Source organism: Miscanthus floridulus, chromosome 8 (assembly GCF_019320115.1).
Source record: "Miscanthus floridulus cultivar M001 chromosome 8, ASM1932011v1, whole genome shotgun sequence".
Taxonomy (NCBI): domain Eukaryota; kingdom Viridiplantae; phylum Streptophyta; class Magnoliopsida; order Poales; family Poaceae; genus Miscanthus; species Miscanthus floridulus.
Window position 1 is genome coordinate 34,877,524 of NC_089587.1, and position 24,523 is coordinate 34,902,046.

The following is a 24,523-nucleotide window of genomic DNA, read 5'->3' on the forward strand; positions in this document are numbered from 1 at the left end:
GGAGGGACTCGGTGACCCCGATCGTCTTCGTCGGTGCTGCGGGTCTTCCTGCACCGCGTCGACTCGCCACTGCACCGACTCTCCACCGCCCCGCTACCCTGACCTCACCGGCACCCTAGGTATAACCCCTATCTATCCGTATGTGGTCTTTGGTCGCGTAACCTAGTTAGGTGTCTCCCGTCCGAAAGAGATACGGTTGGAGGTATACAGATCTTTGTATATCTGCGACCGTATCTGTTTCGGATTGGTCCATGTTTTTTGGACAGGCCCGCAGATGCGTAGATAAGTTAGTTTCCATGGTCCGCTCCGGTCGAGATGGTGTTTCGGCAATCACCCCCGTTGTTCTCCGGATACACACTCTCCTTGCAGGACGTGCATCGAGAGAACAGCGGGGAGGTTGCTACCGAAATTCTATCTCGGATAGGGAGGGAGCATGGAAACTAACCCATCTACGCATCCGCAGGTGGGATTAGGAACCTATCCTCACCCTATAGAGAGTAGGAGCACCGCGTAGATGCAATTGATGGTTACATTACTATGTTCTGTATATGTGGAAGGATGGAAGACCGTCAGGGGATGTACACGGGCCGGAGAAGCAGGAAGTGAGCTTTACATTGAGTGGCGGTGAATGGGACAGATGCTTTCTTGGCAACATGCATGGAGCTCGGTGTAGCTAAAGGACATCTAAACTTTGGTGTCCCTGTAGCAAATGTGACAACAACAGAAGGGTAGACAAGGTGACCATGGGTAAACATCTTGTGTACAATGGTTATATCGGTTGGCTACCACCGATGGATCCACCCATGGTGAAGCAGATCGTATAAGAGCGGGAGGTTGGTGAGACCACGCCTCGAGGCTTTTGAATGATGATGCCTTGGAAGTAGCAGACATGCTAGATGACACTCACCAAGCTCACTTCGCAGAAGACGTGAGAAGGAGGAGATGGAGGAAGCCGCTAAGGCCTTCTACGAAATGTTGGACTCGGCACAGAAACCCCTTCATGAGAGTACAACGGTTTCCCAGCTGGATGCCATTGGACGTTTATGGGGTTGAAGGCCGAGTTAAATCTGAGTTCGCGAAGGCTTTGATAAGATGTTTGGCCGTGTTTTGGCAGCATGCTACCGGAGAAGCACATCTGCCGAAGAACTTGCACGAGTCACAAAAACTACTTCGTATGCTTAAGATGCCATATGACAAGATACATGTTTGTCCGAAGGGGTACGTCTTATTTAGGAAAGATCACAAGGATGCAAAGTACTGTCCGAAGTGTAAATCCTCAAGGTACCTGGAGGTAGACTCTAGAGATGGCCAGAAGAGGCAGCTTACGATCCCCGTGAAAGTCCTACGGCACCTTCCGTTTGTGCCGAGGATCCAACGGCTTTTCATGACCGAGGAATCCGCGAAACAGATGACATGGCATAAAGAAGGTGTACGGTAACAAGCCATGGACGATGGTGCATCCGTCCCGATGCCGAAGCATGGACGTACTTTAATGACAAACATCCTGACAAAGCTGCTAAGGCTCGTAATGTACGTGTCACGCTGGCAACAGATGGGTTCAATCCTTATGGACAGTTGTCTGCCCCATACACATGTTGGCCCGTGTTTGTTATCCCCTGAATCTCCCCCCCGGCATCTCCCTTTCAAACGGGCATAACGTCTTCTTGTCGTTGATACATTCCTGGACACCCGGGGAGTAATATGGGTGTGTACATGGAGCCTATGATTGATGAATTGATCGATGCTTGGGAGAAGGGGGTATGGACATACGACCGAGCTACAAAATCATCCTTCAAGATGCATGTTTGGTACCACTACTCCCTGCATGACTTCTGGCGTATGGGATATTCGGCCGCCTGGTGTGTCCACGGGAAATTCCCTGTGCCCAATATGCAAGGAAGCTGTGAGGTTCATTTGGTTGAAGAAGGGTGGCAAGATTCGTCGTTCGACAGGCATCTGTCAATTCCTCCCTTCTAAACCATCCATTCAGACAAAACAGCAAGAACTTTACGAAAGGTGTTGGCAGTGATAGACCCTAACCGCTCATGAAGAGTGGTGCTGAGGTGCGTGCTCAGATAGATGCTCTCGTGCCCAATGAAGGAGGTGGTTTTGTGGGATATGGTGAGGAACATATGTGGACTCATAAGTCCGGCTTGACGAGGCTCCCCTATTTCGAGTGACCGTCATTCTGGCCACATAACATTGATGTAATGCACACTGAAAAGAATATCGGCCGAGGCACTTTGGGGGAACTCTCACGAACACTGACAAGTCTAAGGACAACGTTAAGGCTAGAGTGGACCTAGCGACATTGTGTGATAGACCGAAGCAAGAGATGCAGCCTCCTAGTGGCCGAAACAAACAATGGAAAAGACCTAAGATCGATTTTCGTCTTGGAACCCGATCAAAGGAGGGAAGTACTAAAGTGGATTAAGACGTTAATGTTCCTAGATGGATATGCAGCGAATCTGAGCAGGGGAGTGAACTTAGGCACTTTACGAGTGAATGGGATGAAGACTCATGACTACCACATATGGATTGAGCAGCTTCTTTTGGCGATGGTCCGAGGCTATGTCCCTGACCATGTCTAGCAAGTGCTGGCAGAGTTGAGCTTTTTTCTTCCGTCAGCTTTGTGCTAAGGAGATATCTCGGACCGTCGCTCAGGACTTGGAAAAAGCGGCACCTGTGCTGCTCTGTAAGCTGGAGAAGATCTTTCCACCCCGGCTTCTTCTTGCCCATGCAGCATCTGATTGTGCACCTCCCGTCCGAGGCACGTTTGGGGGGGCCCGTGCAAGCCCGGTGGTGCTATCCAATCGAGAGATGTCTAAAGACTCTTCGCAAGAAATGTACAAATAAAGCCAGAATTGAGGCTTCCATTGCAGAGGCAAGTCTAAGGGAGGAGGTGGCAAACTTCACAACACTATACTACAAGCCGAAACTTCCTAGCAATCATAATCCACTCCCTCGTTACAATGTTGGTGAAAATGAATAGGACCCACAGCCTGTTCCAAGGCCAACTCGGTAGCGCAAGTGGATCGACCAATAAGATTATGGAAATGAAGAGTGGCGAAGTGTCATGCTATATGTGTTGACCACCTTCCTGAGGTGCAGCCGTTCGTCGAGTAAGTTCTCAACTGAACTTGTTTTCAATATGCCCTGAATATTCTTCATGCAAACCCCACTGATTCTCGTTCGGACAGGGAATTTGTTCGTGAGTCCTGGCATCAATCAAGGGATCCTACCTCACAGGAACATGACACCCTTCTTTCTCGGGTGCTGGGTGCGGGGAGGCCTGATTTCATTTCTTGGTTCAAACAAAAGGTAATGTCCAATTTAGCTCCCACGTTCCATATTCCAAGTTTCTCGTTCGTCGATAATATAACGACCTATCATGCTTGAGCTTGCAGGCCCAGACTGACTCGTCCATGAGTGAGGAGTTGAGACAGGTTGCAGGCGGCTATGACGTTAGGGTGCAGTCATTTACCGGTTATGACGTGAACAGGATATCGCTTCCACACAACAAGATATGAGTAGACTCGGCCCAAACAGAAAACCACAAATAGCGGAGTTTGCACGCCCGGCACTGATGGCCTCGACTATCATGGTAGAGTTGAGGAAATATATGAACTCTCATTTCATGGTCACAAACATAACCTGTCATGTTCAAATGCCACTGGTTTAATCCTCGGAAACGAGACGGAACCCCTCATCTTGGGCTAGTCGAGATTCGAGAAGATTTTGTCTATCCAGGAAAAGATGTCTACATTATGGCTCAACAGGCTGTGTAGGTGTATTATACGCGATATGCCAACCAAGACAAAGCGGATCTTAAGGGTTGGGCTATTGTGCAGTAGGTGTCTCCACATGGTAAACTACCTACCCCAAACGATGACGATTACAACTTCAACGCAAACACATATGATGGACAGTTCTTTCAAGAAGATGGGCTACCAGGCACGTTTGAGGTAGTCTTACCCGAAGCGATCGAAATGGAAGTAGACAACAAAACGGAGGATGATGAGGTTGATGGAGATGTGGTGCAAAATGCCAAGGACATAGAAATGCTTGACCGATTAAGGCTAGGCAATGACAACGAAGACAACATAGAACCTTCAGACTAGTGTTGCCCTATTGGACAATTTTGACAGTGATGACGACACCTATGATCCTAATCATGAAGATATTCCTAATACATGTAATACTACGTTTGTTTTAGTTTTGTGTTTTCTTTATTTATTTTGAATCTATTTCTAATATATATACTAATAAGTCTTGTTCATTCTTTGTGATTGCAGGTGATGGCAAGCAGCCGTCCACGACGTGAGACGGCCTCCCTTTACTGGGAGACCACGCCCTCCCTTTCAGACGAGGGGTCGGGGTTAGGGGTAGCGTCCACAGGAGGTCAGAGGAGGAGGACCAGGGTCAGCAGGAGGCAGCGGACTCCTTCCCCGCCACCTTCAGACGAGGTGATGGAGGAGGAGCACGTGACGGCCACGCCCGAGGACGAGGTCAAGGACTGAGGACGTCCTGACAGACCCAGGACAAGGCAGCCGAGGCTGAGGCCGCGAGGGCGATAGTTCCGCTACCCCGACTGTCTACCAGCGAGGTCCCACGAGCCTCCCTCAGCCTCCGCTTCCTCACAACCGGGCACTGATTCGCCCTATGGCGAAGAGGTAAGTAACTATAGATGTTATCACAACTACTTCATATGGTAATGTTGGAAATCAAAAGAGAAACTGATAAATTTTCTAATCACTTGTGCAGGGCCTGGTTGGTTTTGTCGGGTACTTTCTGCACCCTCCCCCGCGAGCATCCTTGGGTTTTGTGTAGGAAATGGTACCCCGGCCTTGTGAACGTGTCCGAGGACGTGCGGGAGCCGGCCTACACGTGGGACAGGTACCAGTTGGCCCCTGACGACATGTACCGCAACAAGCAGGAGCGGGTACTGGCGGAGTTTTGGGTAAGTCTCTCTCACACAACATTTTCATTGGGCAAGTCTTTTATTGAAATATGAATGGATATATCGGTTTTGTATGTAGATGTTGGATACATCGGTTTTTGTATGCAGATGTATTTCAAGCCAGAAGAAGGACTTGAGGCCCGGGCAGATTAGGCGGCTGCCGCCCTGTAGGAAGTACGTCGCCGACATGCACCACAAGGCACGTGTGTAGGCCCACAAGGACTACTACGCCGTGGTGTTGAAGCAGTCCATCAGCAAGCCTGATGCAAGACAGGTGGAGGTCCCAGGCCCAGTACCTTGAGGTAGACGAAAAACATTAATAATGATTCGTTTTGAGATTAAGTCGGTTTAATTTTATCTTTTTCTATGTCAAATAATCGATGACTTGTAGGTGGTTCTCTGGTGGTGCCGATCCCATCCTTGTGCTGGGAGATGATCGTGGACAGGTGGTTGTCCAACGACTTTGCTGAGAACCATGCGAGGCAAGTGGGACCAGCGTCTGCTGAGGCGAGGTGCTACTCACCATCAAGGCAGCCGCAGCCTCCCGGCCTATAAACAAGCATATGTAAGTGATTTCTTTTATCTTATTTGACACTGAGTTCTGCCTTATTTCTCACCATCTTGCCGTCTTACTCGTAGGAGGCTGCAACACCCGGGCGTGGAGGTCTCAGAGTCTCTGCGTGGGCTATGTCCCACATGGGCAGGGCGTCTTCCTTTGTCTCCTTCGACCCGTCTACCCCGCGTGAGGTGTACTCCGACCTGACCGTGCACACTAAGGTCCAAGAGTACACCTCAAAGGTGAGGGAGGTCCATGGGGAAGATTACGATGTGCGCACTAAGCCCATTGATGCAGAGGACCATCATGAGGCTAGGAGGAGGCAAGAAGCATGGGCGGCTGTGGATTGCAGACGGCGCCATCGACTCCACCACTGTTCCCTCTCTCGACGTGCTCCGAGCACGGAGCACGAGCTCCAGCCAGCCCATACGCCCACGGCCTAGTCCGTCACTGCAGCGGGTCGACGCTCTCGAGGTACGTCCTGTTTTACTCGTCGTACGTTCATCTTTGCACACCTAAGTTACATTTGCATTACTGAAACATTGAAGTTTGTATTGCAGGCCGAGCTGCAGGCCCAGAAGCTCGTGGTCGAGGCTCAGAGCGCGCAACTGCAGGCCCAGAGGGAAGCGTTCGCGGCCCAGGAGAGGAGGATGCAAGAAATGGAGGCCTTCATGCGGAGTGTCCAGCAAGGGAGTGTACCTTTGCCGGTTGGCAGCACCTCCACCGCCTACTCCTACAGCCACTCCTGTAAGTATGAAAATTCACTCTTACTAGATGCTTCCTTGACATACAACCATGGTTGACATACAAACTTACTAGATGCTTGACATAGAAACTTACTACATGCTTGCACTAGCTATGACATACACCAATGCTTCACATAGAAACTTACTAGATGAATCTCACACATGCAACCTCTTATCCTTTTTGCAGCTTCCGTCGGGGGTTCGAATAACCCCGCTAATGCGTCACCGAATGAACCATCGTGTCATAGGCCGCTTTTTTGAGGAGTTGTGCTTCGTCATGTGCTTGGACTTGAGCTTCACTTGTGGTTGTGACTTGTGCTTTGACTTGATGGACTGTGTTTGTGAATTTATGACTTGTGGTTGTGATATTTGACTTGTGGTTGCGATATGTTGTTATTTGAGTTGTGGTTGTGATATAATGTGTGAAAATGGTTTCGTTGTGATATATATGTGATTATTGTGATGTTTGTGATATATATGTGACATGTGATATATATTTGAACTGTTTGTGTCAGTGGAATGCAAAAAACAAAAAAAAATTGCAGTTTCGGTTGATTTGCCGAGTGCAATGGTCATGACACTCGGCAAAGCTGGGAAACTTTGCCGAGTGCCAGGACATTGCACTCGGCAAAGATTTTTTTTTAAAAAAAAGCAAAAAATCTTTGCCGAGTGCCAAGCTGGGGAGGCACTCGGCAAAGAGTTTTTTAAAAAAATAAAAAATGTCTTTGCCGAGTGCCTTGCCGCCGTGGCACTCGGCAAAGAGTTTTTGAAAAAAAAAATGTCTTTGCCGAGTGCCCAAACTGTCGGCACTCGGCAAAGACGCCGTCAACGGAGCAGCGCCGTTGACGGCTGCTTTTCTTTGCCGAGCGCCGCCGTTGGCCCTCGGAAAATGCTTTGCCGAGTGCCCGACAACTGGCCCTCGGCAAAGAGCCTCTTTGCCGTTAAATTTTTTTCCGAGGGCTCTTTGCCGAGGGCGGCGCTCGGCAAAGCCTTTGCCGAGGGCTTTTAGGCCTTTGCCGAGTGCCCTGGGCCCTCGGCAAAATGCTCTGTCCGGTAGTGATATATGCAACACTTAAATAAAGTTGGAAGTACAAACTTTATAGATGACAATGAAATACTTGGTGTTGATAAATAATGTTGCTAGCTTATATTTCTAAGGGTTTGGAAAGGTAACTAGGAATAGAAAGTCATTCAACACTTAGAAGATTTCATGAACTTTTGGTGAGCTAGACATTGCGATGTTTGGTAATTTTGTAAGACAATCTGGTAAAGAAGTAGGGTAGTGTTATGGGTTGTTTTAGTGACCTATGTACCCTCTAGGTGATGGCATAGGTGGTTTTGGAATGGGATCAACAGTTTAGTTTTTGTGAACACTTTAAAAAGCGTGCACGGCGCGTCTTCAGTCGCTTCCCTCGCGTGGGCACGATCATCGCGTTCCCAAACTAGACGTCACCGACGTTGGATGCCTATGCGCTTCCCTTCCATGCTCGGTTGGCCGCCGTGGCCTCTCCCGTTCCTTCGCCTTCCGCCTCTCTACTTACTTCCCCTACCCTGGCCTCCTTACTTCCCGCTTTTGTTTGCTGCCCCTCTGTCCCTCTCTGCCTCGCTGTCGCTCATCGTGTCACGCTGCTATCTACCTCATCGCTGTTTGCTGCGCCGCTGCCACACGTTGCCGGCGTGCACGTGGGGTGCCCCTGTTGCGCTCGTGTCGTCGCCTCGCCTTAATGGCGCTGCGGCCGCGCGAGCCATGCCACGCCTACCCGTCTCGCGCGTGCACGTGGCCGGTTGTGGAGGGGCGCTCGTCGTTTGCACCTTGGATGGAAGCACTCTCAGTCGCGACATACGCATCCCACCAGGGCGCACAGCCGTGCCATTGCCGCCACCGTATTTTCCCCTTCTACACACCTCTACCCGCCATGGTCACATCACGACCACCGAGGGCCCAAGCGCGGGCACTAGCCATCAATTCTTTGTGCTTGTGGGTGCGCCCGGTTGCCAGCGTCTCAACCGCCACCTCACTACTTTGATTTGCATCGCGACAAGCCCTAATTTGGGAGCTTCCTCTCCGCCGCCATTTTAGGCCGCGTAAGGCCGCGCCAGGGGCAGCCTCCAGCTCACCTTTCCAGGCTAATCCAGCTACGCCTCTAGTTTAGCCTCCATCCCACTTTGCCCTGCGCCCCCACGTACACCTCTTCGCATCGCCGTAGCCACTGACGTGGCCGCGTCGTCTCGGAGCGTCGTTGCATCCCACCACCCGCACGTGGCCTGCCCTATTCAGGGAACCTCTGGCCAAACCACCACCACAGCCACAACCAGGGTAAGATAGTGATGCTATAGCGCTAGCTAGTTCACCCCGCGATGGCTTAGGGTGGCCGGCATGGCCGCGCCACTATCGCGCATGGGCGCACGCCGTGGTCATCACTTTCGCGAGCTCCACCGCTCCTGTAACCTAGGCTAGTGTAGGGCTAGGATTGTAGACGGGGGTCGGCCGTTAGTGGAGCCAGCGTGGGTCCCAGCTGGCCGGCGTGGCCGTCCAATGCCATCGTCCGCATCACGCGCGCGGGGGTGGCCAGAGGACTGAGCCGTTGTAAAGGAGAGAAAGGGGAAGGGCTTATTGCATAGGAGCAGTCTATAGGAAAAGTGTTGTGGACCTCGGGTTGAATTGCCGGTAGCTCAAGGGTGTTTTTGTGAAGGTGTCGACGCGCGCGGGCTTCTTTGTCGTGGGCCGATTTCACGCATGGGCCACGCCCCGCGTGGGCCACGTTGGGCTAGAATTGGTTTATCTTTTCGTAGAGAAATAGCAATTGCTTTTGATTTTAGTTATGAGCCGAACATTGGAAATTAATATCAATTCACTTGGGTGTCCAAAAATCATGAGAGAAATTTTGATAGGCTCCTAAAAATATTGTCTATCGGATGGTATGATTAGATTATGTAGGTCTGGGTTGATGCTGAGGCCTATTAAATCAATTGCGAGTGTTTAGTATTATTTAGATTAGTATTTGTAGGAATTTTTATGGCAAATGGGTAATAGTTTTGTCCATGAAATTTTACAGTAGGTTCATTGTATTATTATGTGCTCACTGTAATTTTTATAGCCTTAGAATAGGTTGATAAATAGGGTAGCTAAGTACTCTTGTTTAGTATATATGAAATCGTAAATAAAGTAAGAAATGCATTTTTGGTTGCTAAGATAATACTCGAATGTTTCATACCTATTTAGTGGAAAGGATGGGAAGCTTAGCATCTTAGTCATTAGAGTTAGCTTAGTAGCTTAGTAGATGTATTCTTATTTTAAGAGTTGTTGCTACTGAAATGCTAAGTGTTGTATCATCGTCGCATGCATGTAGAGAATGAGTTGGCGGAGATCATGACCATCGGAGATCACGAGTTCGAGGAGGTGATTGAAGAATATGAGGAGGAGATCCTCGTGCAGGAGGAGGTCCCAGAGCCGCCATTGACTGACTGAGCTGACACCACGCCTGCCCAAGGCAAGCCCCGATGCATAACCCTTATTTTGAATAATCACTAAATATATATATATGATGTGCAATTACGTTACATGATTTTTATTAAAACTACATGCATAGATATACCTACCTATGAGTCATACTAGCTTAGATCGAGTAGCTGCTATGCTTAGGTTTTTTGGTAGTGTGAGTAACCTGTCGTTACTCACAATAGGTGATTATTATTACCACTCTCATGATAAAATGGTGAAAAGAAATACAGACCGGACAGGGATATGGTACGGGTATTGGTGGATGTAAGAGGTTGTGTCCCGTGGCCAATGGAGCATAGCTTAGTTACACTGTTTTTCTGTCCGTGTCGGTTAAGGACCGGCCGTTGTATTGAATTCTAGTCAGGTCACAGACTTATTATCGTGAGCACATACTTGTTTATGGGAGCAGGGAAGGCTGGTTGCTCTCTTGTTGGGGGTTCCGGCTCTTTTCGGACCGACTGATTGAAGACGGGGATGGTAGATGTCTAAGCACTACACTGAGTCCGGGACTCAAGTATGGGGGCTTAGAGTCCAAGTTTGGACGAGGACCTGGACCCCTTGATAGGAGAGTGATGGGTTGATCCTGCTTGCTGGGGTACAAGCGGGGTGTGTTTCGGGGTACCCAGCTGGGCACATTGGTTCACGAATCGCCGGGTAATCTGGTATGACTTGTCTACGATCTAGCACCATTGTAAGAACTGGAAAATGAAAGATAGTGAAATGGATCTGTTTGCTCAACTCTTGCTTGAAAGTAGAACATGTGCTTACCTAGAATGGTTAGATAATGAACTAATCAGGACTGCTAATAAGAAACATACATAAGGCTTCACTACTAGTATTGCTTTCCGCAAAACGGAAACCCAGCAAACCATAAAGCTTATCATATCCTTTGGAGTTGAGAAATTATTCTCACTAATCGGGTAAGTCTTGCGAGTACATTGTGTATTCGGGGTTTATTTACCCCTGTTGCATGTGCAGTTTGAAGAGTAGCGTTGTGTGGAGGATTCTTCTGGTGGGCATAGACGGATCCTTGTATTCTATAGTTAGATGTTTATTATAATTCTACTGTGTAAATTCCACACTCTGAACTTAGTATTGTAATAATATATTTCTAAGAACTCTAGTGTATGAAATGGACTAAATATTGTAAACTCGTTTTTATTATTAGATTCTGAAGGAAAACGTGGATTATTCGAGTTCTCCCTTGGGGTGTGCTCGATGGAATCCGTCCGATGTAGCTTGCTTTCGGGTGGTTAGTATCTGGTGGAAGAGACGAGCGCCTCCGAAAAGTGCTATTTCGGACGGTTCTGTCACATATAGACACTACAGAAAGAAATCATATTTTTTAATGGACTGTTTCTTTAAAATAGGAGTGTCCAATCATATATCTTCTTTCTCCTATCATCCCCCTATCTCAGATCTTCTTATCGATAGTGTGGGCCTAATATATCAATGAAAACGCCCAGCCAGAACAGAATGTGCCGAATAAGTTATGTAGGAGCCCAAACTGGATAGGGTATCTCTCGACTACTTGGTGAATATATTGTATATTTGACACTCAAAACAAACTCAGACGAAAAGGTTGTTAACTGCAAAGATGTAGATCTCGTCGAGTACTACAACTTTGATGTTGATTTTACCTCCATTTGACATTGTTAATAATGTCAAATATAATCCAGAACTTATATTGAATATTTAGACTTGTAAACCATCTCAAATGAAAAAGTTGTCAACCACAAAGTTTTAGATCTCTTAAACTCTACAATTTTGATATAAATTCTATCATAATTCAATCTCATATGAAAAAGATATGAATTTTTGTTTAACAGCTATCACTGGCGGTTCAAGCCACGAACAGATAATGATAAATGGACTATCACTACCGGTTCGTGGCTTTAACTGACAGTGATAGTAAACAACCTATCACTACCAGTTGAAGCCACGATTAGCAGTGATAGTCCCCAATCAGCATCGGTGGTCTATCACCGCCAGTTGAATGAAGTCACGAACCAGCAGTGATTGTCAGTTGTGTAGTAGTGTAATTTAATTGGCCTTATGTGTATTTAACGTTTAAAGAATTATATTATGACATGTCACGATGACCAATTAGTTTATTAGTGACATTTCACAAGGACCCATTCGTTTTTGGATAGGGATGCATGGTATGCATGGTCGTGCGTGCCAACCACGAAGCATCACGACTAGCTATTTGGAAGTGGTTAGTTTGAGCAAATCTACTGAATAGAGCCCTATAAAGAATCCATCGTCATAGAGTGAGCGTGAGCTTCCAAAGCTATCTTAGCTTGTTCGACACTAATTAAAACTAGCTACCCGTCTTTTTTCCACGCGTACGCGCATGTGTGTCGTATCGCCGGCCGTATATATATCCCCTCTTCTTCGCAGCAAGTGGCACTGTGTAACACATAAAAAAAAAAAATCTAGAAAGGGCAAGGCCCAGCCAGCCCACCCCCCCCTTGGCCCAGGTCGCCCCCCCAACCCTCACCTTCTCCTGCCCGTGAGGCTGACCCCCAGCGCCGCCTCTCCTGCCTCCTCTCCCCAGCACGCTTTTTTCCCACCCCACAACACCTCTCCCTCCATAGATCTCCTCCATTGCAGCGAGAATCAGGAAAAGAAGCAGAAGATGGATTGAGGAGGAAGAGAGGATCATGGAGATGTGCTAGATCGGTGTTCTCTCCAACTTCCCCTTGCGGATTTTCATGGAGAAATCTTGGGTAAGAGTGGAATCCATCTTTTATACCCTGTAATTAGGTGTTTTTGAAGGTTCTGGGCGTGGAGGATTAAAGGACTAAGGGTTGGATTGGAGTTTACTACGTTTTGGCTGCTGCTTCTAGGCAGATATAGCAGTTCGCCTAAGTCATGAGTTTTGGATCTGTTAAGGACCAAATTGGTTTCTACAATATTTTAGAATGTTGTAGAGATTTTATTCAGCTTTCCAAATTGTATTTTATTGCAATTTTTGGTGGAGTATAACTCGAGGTATGGCCAGCTTATGTTGACTGTTCAAGTTTTCCTGGCAGATTTAGTGAGTCCTGTTCATTGGTGTTTTTCTTATGGTAAATGGTCCAATTAGATCTTCTAACTATGGAGACATTTGTAGAGGGATAAAAGTTCTTTCAGCCTGCAAAAATTCATAATTTTGGATGCATATTTTAGGAGATATATATTTTTATATGTTGATGCTCGAGCTGTTAGGCAGATGAGGAAGAGCTGTTTTGGATTACATTTTAGGCAACCTTAGAGGCCTCATAAAATTTTAGTTTTGCTACCAAAATTGTAGCATATTCTCTGTAGTTTTGTAAATATCTATTTATTTAGCACCTAATCTGTTGTATAAAAATAAATATGAAAAAGAGAAGCACTACTGCTCTTCATCGAGGACGACAAGAAGGAATATTGTTTGTCGGTTGACTTTGGTGTTGGGGATTTTGGACTTATAAATACTTTATGTTCTATATGTGAATGTCTTTTGGAGTGGTATGCTAATATACAAGTGGTTTAGCAGGTGTTGTTGCCGCAAGGCGTGTATGCCATGTCTACATGGTCGGTAAAGGCAAGTGAAACGTAGCTGTTGCGTTGCTACAACTTTAACATGCTATTTTACTGCCTCCACTTATATAATGTAGCACCCATACTTATATGTGATAATCGGAACAGTTAGACATGACTTTCATAATTAATGGAAGAGGGATGAATATGATATTGCTAACTAATGTAGCTATGTGGTCGGTATTTTCCTTTCTACTTTAACATGGATTCATAGATAAATAAAGTGTTCTATAGATGATGGTTTGAGATTATGCTTGAGGTTGATAGATTATTGCACATGTGGCATATGCCTTGGTTACCTAACCTATGACATGTTCTTTTACTCTAATTGAGGTCCATAGAATCCTTAGTGCATAATAACTAATGGGTTTGTTACAGAGGTATGTTAATCTTGGTGTATGAAAGCCTCTGTAGCATTTACGCTGCTTTATGACTCTTGGTTGCTATCCTGTTAAGTAAAAGGATGTTGGGTTTGTGAGTAATGATAGGATTAATCTTCTATAAGTCTTTGGGGTGTGTGTTAAAACATAAGAACTGAATTTTGGGTGCCTCTTTATTTGTAAAAGGTCCGTTGTGATTTGATACACATGTGAGAGGTTTAGATTATTGAATTGGTGTCTTTCCTTATATCAAGATTTGTTAATGGCTGTAATTTATTAAAAAGGAAGGAGGTCTATATATATCACGGTATTAATAATTAGCTTACTAATGGTTGGCATATATGAGGTTCTATCATTTCATCCTGGTTGATACTACTCAGGTTGAAGGAGCTCTATATGTATCTCTTTATATTGAATAGCATGTCTTATTCTCTTATTCATCAGGAGGTATGTGGTATTTGGATCTTTTGGAGATGGTATTTACCTTGTGGCATTGCATCACATTGCATTGCATGGCATTTGGAGTTATGTCGCGAACCTATGGTTGCGACCGTACCGGTACAGCATCGTCATAACGATGCGGCTTCATACCTTGTTGGGTATGAAGGCAGGAGACATGGCATTTGTATTGCATATGCATTATGAATTTGGATTATGGTATATTGGCATTTGGAGTTATGTCGCCGCTTGGTAGCCGCGACCGTACCGGTACAGCATCGTCATAACGATGCAGCTTCATACCTTGTTGGGTATGAAGGCAGGTGTTCATATGCATGCATATGCATATAGCATCGTTTATTGGGCATAACGATGCAAGCTTCATACAAATGATGGGTATGAAGGCAGGAGTTCGTGTGCATTTATATGCATTGTGTATGGTTTGAAGGTTGAATGTGATGAAGTATATTGTGATATACTATGAATAATTATGTCTTACATTGTACTATGGCTTATCGGACTTTGGATATACTACATGTGGTCTGTATGGATATTAGATATTGGTTTGAATGAGTTGCATCGTAACTAATATGACAAGTGATCCTTCTTTCTAGTGAGTCGAGTTATGGTACGGCTAATGGGTTCGTGGAGATATTATATACAGTTTCTTCCTCACATTCGTAAGCACTTCAATTGCTTTAAATGCTATTTCATTTTGTTATGGGATATGATATGCATTTATGCTATTTTATTTCCCCGGTTATGGTAACCTATGTATTATGGCTTTTGCGGGTGACTTTCTATTGTTCTATATGGGTCATACATTATCATCAGGGGTAACTCATTACAAACTAATGCTATGTTTCTTAGGCCATGATCACTTAATTCTTAGAGGTGGAAGTGGATATGCGGGGCTGTCCTTTAATACTTGTTGCAATACTAAATGATTAATTAATCTAATGTGGTTTAAATAGGTTGTTAAAGTAGTTCGCTTGCTGAGATTATTCAATCTCACCATTGTTTTTCCCTCCCCAGGTTGTCCTTTGAAGATAGCATGGAGGGAAAAGGGTTAGTTGCACACCTTGCACCTTTACATGATCTCATAATGCTAAGATGTTTTCTCCTAAGTCTGAGAGATGGTAGAGTACTCTTGCTCATGTTTGATAAAGATAGAGTTGTTATGTGGAGTATCACGCTTTATTATCTATCTATCTGTCGTTGCTTCCGCGTTGTGCTCGTTTCTAGGCTTATGTTGTCGAATTTTTTTTTCTACTTCGACATTCTATGGTGTAGATGTGTGGCATCCCAGGGTTGCGTGGTACCTGGGGTGTTACAGTTGGTATCGGAGCGGGTTTTAGATTCTCGGTAAAATAAGGCTTAATTTGACACACTTGCACATGTAGGATGGGTTGGGTTTGCATAATTGCTTGTTACCTTCTTTCTTCACGGGTACGATGAGCTTCTAAAATGATACTTTACTCTTTGATATGGTTGGTTGGTATGGATTATTGTTTTTAATTCTTGGTGTAGTAGCATACACTTTTTGATACATGGCATTATTATTTTGCATTGACTGTCTTATATGCCCATGACTACGGTATTATATGTTATTGGTACCTTAATTCGGAATGCATGGTGGCCACTTATATGCGTCATTGCTTTCGCTTGTAATATAATATAATTGTTGCCAGTCTTGAATTTATCCTACAGTATGTTTTTTGTGGTTGTTTAACATCAATGTGTCGTCTTACTCGATGGTGGAGCATTATTGTGGGTTGAGAAGTTTTGTAGACCTTGTGGTTTGAAGGACCCTAGAAGTTTGAGAGACTGGAGAAAGTATAGTTTAGCAATGCAGATGGGTTGAGTGGAGGGCCCCCACAATACACTTTTCTGCATTGCTGAGTGAGGTTGCCTGAGTGTTACGTTGACCCAAGCATCTATATTCAAAGGAAATGGTTGAATGACGGATTGGTTGGCCTCCATGCCGTGCATTCTAACTATTGCTGTTGGCATATCAGATGGGTGGGTCATTATATGTTTTGTCCTATAGATATTAATGCCATTTGGTTTTCCCTTAGTCTGGTGTAGTCTTTTCATGCAAATCAATCTCTACTTTTGTGCTAGTATCAAAGATACAATGAGAGCAAGACTCAGGTAGAGTTTTGAGAGATTTGCAGAGATACAACTATGTTGCTAAGGAGTATTCATTGATCTCTTTTTGCTAATACTTAATGTTTGAGTAATGTTGCAATTGTTATTGTTTTGGATGCTAAAATGTCTCTTGAAGTCAATGAGGCTTTGTAGCACTGCTTGTGTAGCCTGTGTTTATGGCTTAAAAGGCTATGGTGTTTATCTGTGTGGCTTTAATTTAGCCGTCAGAGTGGTATAGACGATCTAATAGTGGGAAGGTAGAAGTTGCTCCCTTAACCACACAAGTTGAATTGCATGTTTTTTGAATATGGTGCTAGTAATCTATTGGTGAGGATCATGGTTTATAGTTTTACTATGGTTGTGCCTCTATGGCTAAGTCATTTATGGTGGTTGGTTGATGGTGGTTAAGTTTTTGTCATGATTCCTTGACATACATGTCATGATTGTTTTCTTTAGAAACATGAAGTTACAATACATAACTCTTAGCTTGGGGCATGCAGTGGACATCTCTTGTTGGCATAGACCAATAGGACAAAGATGTGATGCTATGCATGTGTAGGTCTACAAAGGTAGCAGCACTAGTTGATCTAGTGGCTCTTATCTTTTGCACGACGCTTAATTCAAAAAGAACATCTAAGACGTTCCAACTTTGATGATTGGAGGAATTGTTGTGGCACTGAATTGCTGTATATCTTTAAGAAAGGTCCCTTTCTTTCCACTCCTATTTGTTCTCAAGGATTGAATGGTGATATGGAATTAAACATAGTTCTTCACTTGAAGATTTAGGGTGTAGAGGATGTATGTGTGCATGTCTAGGATTTTTTTTTTTTGCAGAGGAGGAGAATTATCTGATTTGTTAAGGCTCTCTAGACTAACCGATCAATGTGGGAAGAAACCTAGGAGCTTGAAAAGCAATATGCAAGTATCCATAACTCTTTGAGCTATGTGAGTTATATCTGTTCCCTGAAGTTTTTTTACTTGCTCAAAAAGTTTATCATGACATAGTAGAATTCGGGGACGAATTCTTTAAAGGAGGGGAGAATGTAACACATAAAAAAAAAAGAATAATCTAGAAAGGGCAAGGCCCAGCCAGCCCACCCTCCCTTGGCCCAGGTCGCCCCCCCCAACCCTCACCTTCTCCTGCCCGTGAGGCTGACCCCCAGCGCCGCCTCTCCTGCCTCCTCTCCCCAGCACGCTTTTTTTCCCACTCCACAACACCTCTCCCTCCATAGATCTCCTCCATTGCAGCGAGAATCAGGAAAAGAAGCAGAAGATGGATTGAGGAGGAAGAGAGGATCATGGAGATGTGCTAGATCGGTGTTCTCTCCAACTTCCCCTTGCGGATTTCATGGAGAAATCTTGGGTAAGAGTGGAATCCATCTTTATACCCTGTAATTAGGTGTTTTTGAAGGTTCTGGGCGTGGAGGATTAAAGGACTAAGGGTTGGATTGGAGTTTAACTACGTTTTGGCTGCTGCTTCTTGGCAGATATAGCAGTTCGCCTAGGTCATGAGTTTGGATCTGTTAAGGACCAAATTGGTTTCTACAATATTTTAGAATGTTGTAGAGATTTTATTCAGCTTTCCAAATTGTATTTTATTGCAATTTTTGGTGGAGTATAACTCGAGGTATGGCCAGCTTATGTTGACTGTTCAAGTTTTCCTGGCAGATTTAGTGAGTCCTGTTCATTGGTGTTTTTCTTATGGTAAATGGTCCAATTAGATCTTCTAACTATGGAGACATTTGTAGAGGGATAAAAGTTCTTTCAGCCTGCAAAAATTCATAATTTTTGGATGCATATTTTAGGAGATATATATTTTATATGTTGATGCTCGAGCTGTTAGGCAGATGAGGAAGAGCTGTTTTGGATTACATTTTAGGCAACCTTAGAGGCCTCATAAAATTTTAGTTTTGCTACCAAAATTGTAGCATATTCTCTGTAGTTTGTAAATATCTATTTATTTAGCACCTAATCTGCTGTATAAAAATAAATATGAAAAGAGAAGCACTACTGCTCTTCATCGAGGACGACAAGAAGGAATATTGTTGTCGGTTGACTTTGGTGTTGGGGATTTTGGACTTATAAATACTTTATGTTCTATATGTGAATGTCTTTTGGAGTGGTTATGCTAATATACAAGTGGTTTTAGCAGGTGGTGTTGCCGCAAGGCGTGTATGCCATGTCTACATGGTCGGTAAAGGCAAGTGAACGTAGCTGTTGCGTTGCTACAACTTTAACATGCTATTTTACTGCCTCCACTTATATAATGTAGCACCCATACTTATTGTGATAATCGGAACAGTTACATGACTTTCATAATTAATGGAAGAGGGATGAATATGATATTGAACTAATGTAGCTATGTGGTCGGTATTTTCCTTTCTACTTTAACATGGATTCATAGATAAATAAAGTGTTCTATAGATGATGGTTTGAGATTATGCTTGAGGTTGATAGATTATTGCACATGTGGCATAGGCTTGGTTACCTAACCTATGACATGTTCTTTTACTCTAATTGAGGTCCATAGAATCCTTAGTGGCATAATAACTAATGGGTTTGTTACAGAGGTATGTTAATCTTGGTGTATGAAAGCCTCTGTAGCATTTACGCTGCTTTATGACTCTTGGTTGCTATCATGTTTAAGTAAAAGGATGTTGGGTTTGTGAGTAATGATAGGATTAATCTTCTATAAGTCTTTGGGGTGTTGTGTTAAAACATAAGAACTGAATTTGGGTGCCTCTTTATTTGTAAAAGGTCCGTTGTGATTTGATACACATGTGAGAGGTTTAGATTATTGAATTGGTGTCTTTCCTTATATCAAGATTTGTTAATGGCTGTAATTTATTAAAAAGGAAGGAGGTCTATATATATCACGGTATTAATAATTAGCTTACTAATGGTTGGCATATATGAGGTTCTATCATTTCATCCTGGTTGATACTACTCAGGTTGAAGGAGCTCTATATGTATCTCTTTATATTGAATATCATGTCTTATTCTCTTATTCATCAGGAGGTATGTGGTATTTGGATCTTTTGGAGATGGTATTTACCTTGTGGCATTGCATCACATTGCATTGCATGGCATTTGGAGTTATGTCGCGAACCTATGGTTGCGACCGTACCGGTACAGCATCGTCATAACGATGCGGCTTCATACCTTGTTGGGTATTAAGGCAGGAGACATGGCATCTGTATTGCATATGCATTATGAATTTGGATTATGGTATATTGGCATTTGGAGTTATGTCGCCGCTTGATAGCCGCGACCGTACCGGTACAGCATCGTCATAATGATGCAGCTTCATACCTTGTTGGGTATGAAGGCAGGTGTTCATATGCATGCATATGCATATAGCATCGTTTATGTTCATATGCATGCATATGCATATAGCATCGTTTATTGGGCATAACGATGCAAGCTTCATACAAATGATGGGTATGAAGGCAGGAGTTCGTGTGCATTTATATGCATTTGTGTATGGTTTGAAGGTTGAATGTGATGAAGTATATTGTGATATACTATGAATAATTATGTCTTACATTGTACTATGGCTTATCGGACTTTGGATATACTACATGTGGTCTGTATGGATATTTAGATATTGGTTTGAATGAGTTGCATCGTAACTAATATGACAAGTGATCCTTCTTTCTAGTGAGTCGAGTTATGGTACGGCTAATGGGTTCGTGGAGATATTATATACAGTTTCTTCCTCACATTCGTAAGCACTTCAATTGCTTTAAATGCTATTTCATTTTGTTATGGGATATGATATGCATTTATGCTATTTTATTTCCCCGGTTATGGTAACCTATGTATTATGGCTTTTGCGGGTGACTTTCTATTGTTCTATATGGGTCATACATTATTCATCAGGGGTAACTCATTACAAACTAATGCTATGTTTCTTAGGCCATGATCACTTAATTCTTAGAGGTGGAAGTGGATATGCGGGGCTGTCCTTTAATACTTGTTGCAATACTAAATGATTAATTAATCTAATGTGGTTTAAATAGGTTGTTAAAGTAGTTCGCTTGCTGAGATTATTCAATCTCACCCTTGTTTTTCCCTCCCCAGGTTGTCCTTTGAAGATAGCATGGAGGGAAAAGGGTTAGTTGCACACCTTGCACCTTTACATGATCTCATAATGCTAAGATGTTTTCTCCTAAGTCTGAGAGATGGTAGAGTACTATTGCTCATGTTTGATAAAGATAGAGTTGTTATGTGGAGTATCACGCTTTATTTATCTATCTATCTGTCGTTGCTTCCGCGTTGTGCTCGTTTTTAGGCTTATGTTGTCGATTTTTTTTTTCTACTTCGACATTCTATGGTGTAGATGTGTGGCATCCCAGGGTTGCGTGGTACCTGGGGTGTTACACACTGTGTGGCAACCGGCAAAGTCGTCAGTCGTGACCTGATCCGGCCGGGTATATTCTTCTGACTCCACCTATAGCTATGTACCCTAGGCCGTAGCACTCTGCTACCTACTACAAAGCGCTCTATCTCTCTCTACCTTCATGGTGTTATATTGCAGAGACTGAGAGCGAAGCAGAGCGATCGAAGTGGCCTGGCAAAGCATGGAGAAGCAGGCCGGAAGCGTTGGTGGCAAGGCCCGCGTGGCTGAGGCCCTCACGAGGAGGTGGTGGCCGTTGAGTAGCCGCGCGACGATGATCGATGAGGACGACCCTGCCGGGCGTCTGCATTGTGGCGGCCGCGCGTGACCGCCGCTGCCATCGTGCTCACCGCCGTCGGCTTGGGGCTCCTCGCCGAACGAGATGCCGAACCTCCTCGTTCTTCGACGGTACGCTACCATACAAACAACATAATGCGCACTGTCGTCGTGTTTGCCAAACCCGCTAGAGGCCAGACGATATAGCCTGCATGTCTCACTAAATCGCTAATACCTAGCAATTACCGAAGCACGACAGAAGATACGCATGCAATTACGTGATAAATGTTTGTTCCAAAAAATAATAATCTTATTATGATAATAAACTTTGCTACCTTTATTATTTATTACCCTTCCGTATCGATCGTTTGATCATTTCTATATTTATATAAATTTTAAAATAAAGCTACAAATTTTAAAATAAAGCATGTGGCTGTGGTAACAATGCAGGTGCAGTAGGCAACAATTACCCTAGACCCTAGAGTACGTGTAGCTGCTGGGTTGATCAGTACGCCGTCGGACAAGGTCCGCCGTCGAGCGGTGCCATACGTACTTGATAAGCTCGCCCAGGCCACACGGCCAGCTGCCGCCTCCGCCACCACAGCACGTCAACGGCAGAGAGACCCACAGGACAGGCGCGCATACGACGTTCAAGGATGCGCGGTTGTCCATGAACATGAAGGCATGATGAACCCACAAATAAACTTTATTAGTTTCACGAATGAAATAGTTAACTCATGCATTTCAATATACTTAACTATGCTGAAAGATAAGTAAGCAACAGAGCTTTTCTACTCTCTTTCTAGAGCTAACATCACCAACCGAACTATCATGGAGCAATGGACACAAATGGTTTGGAATGCCTTGTGTAGCCAAGCTATTCAAGATCCAGCCAATTTCTTTCTTCGGATTGCCAGATATATAAGAGCTTTACTTTGTTATCCCCATCTGGGATCTAAGCAGGAGGGAAGTGGAACCTTCCTTGAATTCCAGTTATGATGATTTAGGGCAAGGAGTTAAAACTGGATAGTTGTTGAGCCAATAGGTTATTTAGCAATTTTTGCAATAATAAAGTCTGAAGGTGCTAGGTTGCATTTTGTGCTGGTTTAGACTGCAATTTCATGCATTGGTGATACCTGAGCTTTTATCAGGTGGATCCTTTGCTTTTCAGTTTGCTTGTGCTGAGCAGGAGTAATGTTTATTCTAAGCATGATTTCATTGTGCAGGGTGGTCGATGTATGCCAGCACGTAGAAAAGCTCTGTTGCTTACTTATCTTTCAGCAGAGCCTGTTCGGCTGGTATTAAAGCCGACTGATAAACCTGCTGAAGCTGTTTTGTTGTGAGAGAAAAATACTGTAGGTTCTAGCTGATAAGCCGGATGATAAGTTCAAGCGAACAGGCACTATTGATTGATATATATACACACACATTTATGAAATAGTTATTTATTCTTGATTTTTATAGACACACGTACACGTAAGCGTCTACGAACACATTATATATCCCTATAGACACCTTCGAAAGGAGGAAGGCAGACTGAAAAAAAAACATCGTTAAAACTTGAAAAAAAATCTAGATAGAGGAATGCAACATTCGGGTAGACAAGTTCAACCGCAATGAATTCAACCAGCTGAGCTACACTCAATTCATATTATTTGGTTGTAATTAATATGACTAAGATATAATACGGCTGGCTAGTAACGTACGTTGTTGTTGTTCAGATGTACATAGTATACTGTATTTATATTTTGATGGAATATAAGCACTTCGATCTTCGACAGTATAATGTTAGACTAACTCTTTTTGGATGGCTAGTTTGTGTGATAGTGTGATGTGATGGCACCAAAAATTAGATGTGAGACGGTCACACCAGGTGAGGCAATGTAATGATACATATCAAAGACAAAGGGCGAATTCCTTGTGTGTCATTAAAAAAGATTGTAATGCCCTGTGTGTCTCTGGAAAAGTTCAGCGGTTTTCAGCGTCACTGCTCCAACTTTTTTGTGCCCTCCATGCCACTGCCGTCAGTTTGGGCTCTAACGCCGTCAAACTGCAGGTGCGAAAAGTCGAAAATACCCTTAAGTCTAAATATGTCATTAATTTTTTTAGCATCTTAACGACTTCAAATAAAAAAACTCAAACTAGAAAGTTGTAGATCTCGTCGAGATCTATAATTTTTATATAAAAAATATCTTCATTTACTTCCGTAAAAAAATATGATTTAATATGATTAATATATCTTAGAAAAATTATATCTTTTTTGCGAAATTAAATGAAGATAATTTTTATATGAAAATTATAGATCTCGACGAGATCTACAACTTTCTAGTTTTGAGTTTTTTCATTTGAAGTCGTTAAGATGCTCAAAAAAATTAATGACATATTTAGACTTAAGGGTATTTTTGACTTTTCACACCTGCAGTTTGACGGCGTTAGAGCCCAAACTGATGGCAGTGGCATGGAGGGCAAAAAAAAGTTAGAGCAGTGGCGCTGAAGACCGCTGAACTTTTCCAGGAGCACACAGGGTATTGCGATCTTTTATAATGGCATACAAGAAATTCCCCCAAAGACAAAACAGATGCTGACAATGACAGCACTTACTAAAAAGATGGAAGAGGGAGATAGATCATCATACTGCAGGGCAGGTCATTTGGTGTCGGAGTTTAGTATTGACTATTTATTAGTTGTCTTAACGTTGGCAAAAGCTGACGAGTGCATTTATGCGGAATAAAGCTAATGACCACATTTCAAAATAGTCATCAGTCCATAGCCGTTTAGGTAGAGAATATGGCGCGTTGGCTTTATCAGCGGTGCTAGTGCTAGCGTCCGGACGTATGGATGCATGCCCGCGCCTGGATGTCCGCGCCGCACTCTCGTTTCCCACGCTCGGGCCAGCACGCCCTCGCCCGAGCCTGCATTTTGCGCACCCACGTGGGGCTAGCATTGCCCAGACAACGCCCGCGCCGCCAGACCACACGCAGGGACCGCTTGCGCCCCTTCCGTTTCTCACGCGCATTGCAACATGTGCAATACCCGATTTACTTTTGCAACATCCAGATAAAACACTTGCAACATACGTCCGAAACAAGCTGAAACACTTGCAACATACATCTGAAAACACTTGTAAAACACCAGAAAAACTTAAAAACACGTGTGTAGCCATTGCAAACATTAAGATGAAACACTTGCAACATACGTATAAAACACATGAAACACTTGCATATATATGCAACATCCAATCTTGTTTTGCAACATCCAAATGAAACATTTGCAACATACGTCTGAAACAGATGAAACACTTGGAACATATATACTGGAAACATGCGTGTATAGCCCAATGCAACATATGCAACATCCCGATCTACCTTTGCAATATCCTTATGAAACACTTGCAACATACCTATAAAACATCTGAAACATTTAAAATATACACTTGCAACATGCATCGTATCTCGGTGTGGCCTCCTCCATCGTCTGCATCGGGGCGCCGCAGCCGTAGCAGGAGGCGAGGCCGGAGGGCTTCCGTGCTAGAGCCCGACGCTTCTCCT

The 24,523-nt window shown here is 44.0% G+C and overlaps 2 long non-coding RNA genes across 4 annotated transcripts; both read left to right on the forward strand.

The window, feature by feature from the left end:
- The first annotated feature begins 12,242 nt into the window (after positions 1–12,242).
- LOC136476155 (uncharacterized) lies at positions 12,243–18,585 on the forward strand. Of its 2 annotated transcripts, none has more exons than XR_010763438.1 (4): positions 12,243–12,496; positions 13,285–14,829; positions 15,185–17,663; positions 18,453–18,585. It is a non-coding gene; the product is annotated as an uncharacterized lncRNA (long non-coding RNA). The 2 variants fall into 2 exon arrangements; XR_010763437.1 differs by having other exon boundaries at positions 13,288–14,829.
- Positions 18,586–18,674: 89 nt separating this feature from the next.
- LOC136476164 (uncharacterized) lies at positions 18,675–22,876 on the forward strand. 2 transcript variants are annotated; one of them, XR_010763442.1, is made up of 4 exons: positions 18,675–20,487; positions 20,643–20,733; positions 20,841–21,107; positions 22,202–22,876. It is a non-coding gene; the product is annotated as an uncharacterized lncRNA (long non-coding RNA). The 2 variants fall into 2 exon arrangements; XR_010763441.1 differs by having other exon boundaries at positions 18,675–20,416; positions 22,202–22,870.
- The last annotated feature ends 1,647 nt before the right edge of the window (positions 22,877–24,523 follow it).